We start from the raw sequence: 8,312 nt of genomic DNA, 5'->3' as shown, positions 1-8,312 counted from the left end.
CATAACACTTGAGCTAGTTTTCCTCTGCTTATTTACTCCAAAGAAACCATTAAAAGATATTTCTTCTATAACCTAAACAACATTACTTCACTACAAAAAAAAAAATTACATAGCCCTTCATTGCCAGCGTTTGTTATCCAAAATTATTCAGAAATATAGGCTCAGAAATAGTGAGTTAAATGGAACATGTATTAACTGTAGCTGAATTTACAGAATCACAGAATGTTTGAGGTTGGAAGGGACTTCTGGAGGTCATTTGATCCAACCTCCCTGCTCAAGCAGGCCCACCTAGAGCAAATTGCCCAGGACCATGTTCAGCTTTTGAATCTCTCCAAGGATAGAGACTCCACAACCTCTCTGGGCAACCTGTGCCAGTGCTTGGTCACCCTCCCAGTGAAAAAAGTGTTTCCTGATGTTCAGAGGGACCCTCCTGTGTTTCAGTTTGTGCCCACTGCCTCTGGTCCTGTCAATGGGTACCACTGAAAAGAGCCTGGCTCCCTCTTTTTCATTCCCTCACTTCAGGTAATAGTACATGTTGAGAAGTTCCCCCCTGAGCATTCTCTGCTTCAGGCTAAAGAGTCCCAGATCTCTCAGCCTTTCCTCATAGGAGAAATGCTCCAGTCCCTTCATCATCTTAGTGGCCCTTCACTGGACTTTCTTCAGTAGCTCCATATCTATCTTGTACTGGGGAGCCCGGAACTGGACACAGTACTCCAGGTGTGGCCTCACCAGTGCTGAGTAGAGGGGAAGGATCACCTCGCTCGACCTGCTGGCAGCACTCTCCTAATGCAGCCCAGGATACCACTAGATCTCTTTGTGGCAAGGGCACATTGCTAGCTCATGTTCAACTTGATTGCAACCAGGACCCCCAGGTAACTTTCTGCAGAGCTGCTTTCCAGCCAGTTGGCCCCCAGAATGTACTGGTGCATGGGGTTATTCATACCCAGATGCAGGACATATCACTTGTCCTTGTTGAACTGCATGAGTTTCCTATCAGCCCATTTCTCCAGCCTGTTTAGGTCCCTCTGGATGACAGCACAAGCCTGTGGCATGTCAGCCACTCCTCCCAGTTTTGTATCATCAGCAAACTTGCTAAGGCTACATTCTGCCCCATCATCCAGATCATTCATGAAGATGTTAAACAGGACTGGACCCAGTATTGACCTCTGGACTACACCACTAGTTACTGTCCTCCAATCAGACACACTACCACTGATCAATGCCCTCTGGGCCCGGTCATTCAGCCAATTCTCAATCGACCTCACTGTCTGCTCAGCCAGCCCATACTTCAACAGCTTCTCTATGAGGATCTTATGGGAGACAGTGTCAAAAGCCTTACTGAAGTCTAGGTAGACAATGTTCACTGCTCTCCCTTTGTCTACGAAGCCAATCATTTCATTATAGAAGGTTATGAAGTTGGTCAAGTATGACTTCCCCTTGGTGAAGCCATGCTGACTACTCCTGATCACCTTCTTGTCCTTCATGTGCCTGGAAAGTATATCCAGGATTAGCTATTCCATCAGTTTCCCAGGGATCAAGGTGAGGCTGACTGGTCTGTAGTCCCCTAGGCCCTCCTTCCTGCCCTTCTCAAAGACAGGAGTGGTGTTTGCTTTCCTCCAGTCCTTGGGCACTTCTCCCAGTTCACCTTGAAGGTTCAAAGATCATTGAGAGTGACCTCACAATGACATTTTCCAGCTCCCTCGGTACTCATGGATGCATTCCATCAGGATCCATAGACTTGTGTATGTTGAGTTTGCTTAAGTATGCCCTGACCTGATCCTCTTCCACCAAGGGTATGTCTTCCTTGCTCCAGACTTTCCTCCTGGTCTCTGGGGTCTGTCATTTCTGAAAGCCAGTCTTGCTAGTAAAAGACTGAGGCAAAGAAAGCATTCAGTACCTGTGCCTTTTTCACGTGCTGTGTCACCATGGCCCTGGCCCCATTCAGCAGTGGGTCCACATTTTCCCTAGTCTTCCCTTTGCCACTTATATACTCATAGAAGCCCTTCTTGCTGCCTTTGGTATCCCTTGCCAGCTTCAACTCCAGGTAGGTTTTGGCTTTCCTAACTGTGTCTCTGCATGATCAGACAGTGTCTCTCTATTCCTCACACGTTACCTGTCCCTGCTTCCACCTTCTGTACACTTCCTTTATGAGTGTGGGTTTTTCCAGGAGCAATTTGTTGATCCATACAGGCCTCCTGGCATTTTTGCCTGACTTCCTGTGCAGTAGGATGGACTGCTTTTGAGCTTGGAGGATGTGTTCCTTGAATATTAATCAGCTTTCTTGGCCCCCTCTTCCCTCCAGAGCCTTATCCCACAGGACTCTTCCAAGAAGATCCTTAAAGAGGCTGAAGTCAGCTCTCCTGAAGTTCAAGGTTGTGACCTTGCTTTTTGCCCTGCTCCCTCTTCTCAGGATCCTGAAATGCACCATCTCATGGTCCCTGCAGCCAAGGATGCCTTCAGCCTTCGCATCCTCAATAAGCCCTTCCTTTTTTGTGAGTGTGAGGGCCAGCAGAGCACCTCTCCTCATTGGCTCCTCTGTCACTTAGGTGAGGAAGTCGTCATTGATGCTCTCCAGGAACCTCCTGGATTGGCTTATGTCCCACGGTTTTGTTCCTCCAGCAGGTATCAGGGTAGCTGAAGTCCCCCATGAGAACCAGGGCCTGGGAATGTGTGGCTATTTCTAGCTGTCTGTAGAAGGCCTCATCCACTTGTTCTTTCTGGTCAGGCAGCCTATAGCAGACTCCCAATACAGTGTCACCCATACTGGTCTGCTCCTTACCCATAAGCTCTCAGTTGGCTCATTATTCATCCCTAGAACAGCTCCATGCATTCCAGCTGTTTTCTCACATAAAGTCCAACTCCACCTTCTCTTCCCAGCCTGTCTTTCCTAAAGAGCCTGTATCCTTCCATTGCAATCATGCAAGCCATCTCATCACATCTCAATGATCCCAACAAGATCATAGCCCTGCAACTGCACAGAGATCTCTTAACTTCTCGGGTTTATTCTCCACACTAGTGTACAGGCATATCAGAAAGGCACCTCAGCATGCTGATTTCTCAGAAAGGGTCTGGGTTTTTTTTCCATAATGGTGCCTTGTAGGCACTTCCTTGTTTACACACAAATGCTTGAGATGACACCACTTAAGCCTTGTTTTTTTGATTTTGTGCTGCCTTTCATTCACATCACTCCAGGCATTTTGCTCATCAACCCTGATTATCACTTCCTTACAGGGTTGTCAGTAACTCTTGCCCTCTTCTGGTGTGGTTAATTGAAAGCCTTCTACCAGGTCAGACATCCTGCTGCCAAAGATACTGTTGCCCTGCTTAGGGGGATGGATCCCCATCTCTTCAAAGCAGATGCTGATCCTCAAGCAATCCCTGTTGCCACCAACAGCCCCGCAACCAAGTGCTGACATGTAGCATCCTTACACCCCTTCCCTGCAAGATCAAGAACAACACCTGGGCCCCCATATCCCTAAGTATCACCTCCAGAGCTCTGTAGTCAGTTTTGATACTCTCCAGGTTGCCCCTGGCACTATCATTGGTGCCCACATGGAAGAACAGCAGGAGGTAACAGTCATAGGTCTGGACAAGCTTTGGCAGTCTCTCCACAATGTCCCTGATCCAGATCCCAGGCAAGCAGAAAACTTCTCTAGACAACAGGTCAGGTTGTCAGATTGTTGTCTCCAACCCCCACTGCACGGAGTCACCTCCTACTGTCACTCACCATTTCCTCCTGGTGGTCTTGCATAGCTCAGGCTCAAGTCAGTTGGCCCAAATGCTTTGCTTGAAAGCACATCTGGCTCCTCCTCAGCTTTGAGGAATTTCTTTTTTTCTCCTGCCAACATCTGAGCGTTTTCTGTTGCTGGGTATTCAGTGTGCAACCACATTCTTAACTCCAGAACTAATACATCTAATTCTCCAGATGCTGATTAGTTAACATCCTACAGCAGGTACAAACCCCCACATTTTTCTTTCAGAGAAACTACATCACAGATTATGCACATAGACTATATTTAATTTTTAAACATTATTGATTAGCAAGGAGTTATTAGGACACTTTCTGTATTATACTGACACTTTGAGTTACATTTATTATGATTTATGATTCTTATGAAAGGGCCCAGATTACCAGACAGGCATTCGTTATGAGGGTATGAAAGTAACTGAAATAAACAAAATACGTCTTGTATATCCAATATCACAAACTTTGTTTTACACATTGAGTATTCTGAAGAATTAATGCTTGATATATAAGCCAATTAGACAAAAAGAACCATTCAATTCACTTTATAATAAATATATTTTACTCAAAGTGCCCTTGAAAGCAACTATACACATCCTGAGTGTTCCTGCCTATGTGCTCTCTAATCCTTGCCAATGAAATTAGCCATTATTGATTTCCTAGCTCCCTAACAAAAATGTCAAAATAGAAGAGATAGATGAAAACAGTACTGACCTCAGTTTTGTACTTTCTGTTCCTCTTTACATATATGACAATTTTATTCATAAGGTAGTTTTTTGTGCTTTTTCTTTTTTCTTTTAGAAGTTCCAGTCTGTCTAATGCAGAATTTAAAGCACATCAGGATCATACTATAGTTTTTAATATTACCTGCTGATGTTTGCCTTTTGTTAGTTTAATGCAAAGGTAGGTCACACAAAACTTTACCATACCCCACAGACCAATGTGGGATCATCCTCCAAATTTTAGGCTTCTTCATCACATGTACGTTCTACATCTCAGCAGGCAATAGCATGTGCAATCTGTATGGCAGCCATCTCCCCCAAAGCCAGACAGAAAAAGGAATCATGATTTCTAGAAGCAGTATGGCTATAGGAATACTGAACTTTTTCTGGCTTCCCTTGATATGGGATGTCAAAGAAAGCTTTAAGTATAGGAAGTCTTGGCATTGATTAAAATAATAAAGCTATAAGCAATAAACTGAATTCATTGCTCTTGTGTGCAAAGAGCTCTGTATTTTGTGATCTCCCAGTTCTGGAACTCAAATTCTTTCATTTGGTACCAACTCCATTTGCTAATTGCATAGCTGAAAAAAAGAAAACAAACAAACAAACAAACAAACTCCTCTTCATATTCTTATTTCCTTTCTTTAAAGTTCTTCTAAGAAAATCTGTCACTTGGTCCAGAGTTGCACTCTTTTGTTTATGCATAATTTTGTGAATTTTAGAGATATACTTATAGATAAAATAGTGAAGGAAGTTTAGCAAATCTTTCAATATAGCCTTTTTGGAATACTTCCTCTTTTTTTGTAACTTTTTAGCAAAAAGTAACAGGTTTCATTCTACACTTGTAGACTGGCTCTCTGACTTTTCTTTGAGAGAATTCTCCATTGATCAAGAAACTCATGATATCATTTTAGATTTTACTTGTAGGTTATACATGATGTTAAATGTATGAGAAGAGGAAGTATCTATAAAAAAATTCTTAAATTAGTTAATTTTTATTAGAATTATTAATTCATGCCACAATTAGCTTAGAGTGCCTACCTTAAAACTTTCTAGCATTTGAGAACGGAGAAAGACGTGCAGATAACAATATGACAAATACATGCCATTATAATATGAATTATAATCCTGTCTTTGAAAATTCTGCTGATGTTTGGTCACCTGAACTCAAAAATGACAAAGTGAAGGTAAAAGAAGAACAGGTAACAGACTGGACGTATGTGAAAAAAGTCTTAGTTACTCACCAACTGAAAAAACTAGCATTACTTAGAATAAAACACCAGACAAAAATAGGTAAAACAGTTAAACACAATAATAGAATGAAAAACTAAATACTAAAAGGGGCCTTGAAAGGTCTTCTAGTTCCTCTCCTTACCTGTCATAGAGATCAATCAGAGGTTAAACAGAATAATCACAAAAATAAAAGAAAAAAAAGCTGCAGCTTTCCTGGCTTAAACCAAGGGAAACTTTTAAGAAGTGAATCCAGACTAAAACCCACCAAATTTAATTACTCAGTGTTAACAAGATCCATATTTTTATTATGATATCATTCTATTAAATATCTCCATATCATTTAGAGAACAATTAGAAATAAACTTTTATAAATGCACTTGCAAAGTGTACTTCAGATCACATTCTTTGAGACACCTGTTCCATTATTCCCAAGTATACAGGATGAAATCTACCATTGCACAGGGAGATAGTACTCTTCTGTAAATTCATTTTCTGGTTAGTAAATGAAGCAAGTCTGACTGGTCAGTTGCAACAACTGACATATAAGGAGGAGTTTCTAGCATAACAAACAAATTAAAAAAAAAAAAAAGTATTTAAGGATAAGTACTGGAGCTATGCCAGTCAGCGTATTAAAAAAAAAAAAACTTTCAGTCTGAATTTAAAATTAAACACTTTGCCAAAGAAAGTTGTAAGTTTTCATATTTCAATTCCAGAACATCTATGGCACAGAGTACTTAGGAAAGAAGAAAGATGATGCAACCTTGCTGGCATCAAACCTGAAACTCAAAGACACTATTTCAACAGATCTGAAGAATATGCAAAGGGACAGAGTATGAATCTCTACAAAACAGCTTCTAGGGGGAAAAAACCCCTGTTGTATAAGTAAAGCCAGTCAGTAGTGTGTTTAAAATGGAAAGACAAAAAAGATAAAACATCTTTCAACTACTAAAACAAATGACAGTACCAAAACCTCCTAATGATACGCTAAAGAGAGACACCTAATGGATATGGAAAAACCAGCCAAACTCCTGAGCTTGCTGGGAATTTTGACAAACCATTTAATATCAGAAAATGGCATATTAGATATGACAGATTTCTCAGCCCCTTAGAACTTCTGATCTGAAAAAGGAAAGCCCCAAAATAGCCACCAATGCAATTAATAAAAAATGCGCAATACTCAGATTTCATATGGTAATTGTCTTGGGTACTACACATCTTCCCCTCATGGATATGCATACCATTTTTAGTTTTTAGTATTTGCACAGAACACTGCATTTCTCATTCATTATCAGATAACAGACTACTATATCTGTTACACACACAGCAAGCAATATACCTGAGAAATATTTAGTATGTAACTCATTTCTCCTAAAAGCTGGGAGCTTGAGAAGGAACAGCAACATATGATTGACAAGTTTTTCCTGGTCCACAAGATCATAACCTGAGAATCTTATAAAGCATTGAAAATCATATAATCAAAACGAAAAAATATAAACTTATTACAGCAGAACTATTCTTATTACAAGGAAAGGGAATAAACACACAAGCACATACACAAAAAAATTTAAAGTATACAAAAAATATAAAGTATATAAAAAGCTTCTGCCTCTCCTTTTTGAAATAGAGGACTGAAGACAATCTTACTCATGGAATAATGTTATAATTCAGCCAAATGAATCAAGCAGAGGATGAGACTGAATGGAGTCAGACCTCCCTATAAAACAACAATGTAACCAACTATACACAAACACATACACACATACATAGACCTACAAATATGTATACTTGGCATATATTCCTGCATATACACACACTTGAAAAAATGAGGTCTTGCTACTTTTTTTCCAAGAACATAGAAGTAAGTCTGGGTCAATCCCCAAAACTGCTACAAGAAGTAACTTGCAAGTTGCTCTTTACACAGTTTCTCCTTCATGCTCCAGCACTGACTTTCCGCCAACTCCTATCAAATACAGAAACTTGTGTCTTAAAGTTACTGTGTAAATTTCCCAGAAAAATAGAAAAGCACTTTCAAGAAGCAGCCCTAGGAACTCCTGCATCAGGTCTCGAGTCTGCTCCAGCTGTTATGGTATTAAGACAACTGAGAATTTAATAAGCTATGCTTAAATGAGAACTATTTAATTTTCTGCAAAAGATTTCATTGCCTGGATTTACAGAACCATGCCACACATATGGGCTAATGATATTCAAGAATGAAAGCTCAAACTGGATTTAAATATTTTGCATTAGAACAAACTTTGCAAACTTATTTTTTCCACTGTTCCTTCTGATTCAAAAAATACAGACTTTGACAGAGTAAAGTGGTTATTTGTTTCTAAGTTTTGAAGCATCTGAAACAGGTAAAATCCCAATACAGATTAAAACATTTATGGTTATCACCTTTCAATATATCTGATCTTCAAGCCCACAGCAAGAAGGCAGGCTGGAAGAACTAGAAAAAAAACACTCAAAGAGCAAAAAGAGTAATTGTAGCAAGTATACAACCTTATTTCTTAAGTCATAACGTCAAAATTATTTCTAATAAAAAACTGGAAAAGTTAAAAGGCATAAGATGGAAAATAACAGAAAGCTTAGATTTCATTAAGTAAAACAGA

This window comes from Ciconia boyciana, chromosome 3 (genome assembly GCF_034638445.1).
Source record: "Ciconia boyciana chromosome 3, ASM3463844v1, whole genome shotgun sequence".
Lineage (NCBI taxonomy): Eukaryota > Metazoa > Chordata > Aves > Ciconiiformes > Ciconiidae > Ciconia > Ciconia boyciana.
This window is presented reverse-complemented; position numbering follows the sequence as displayed.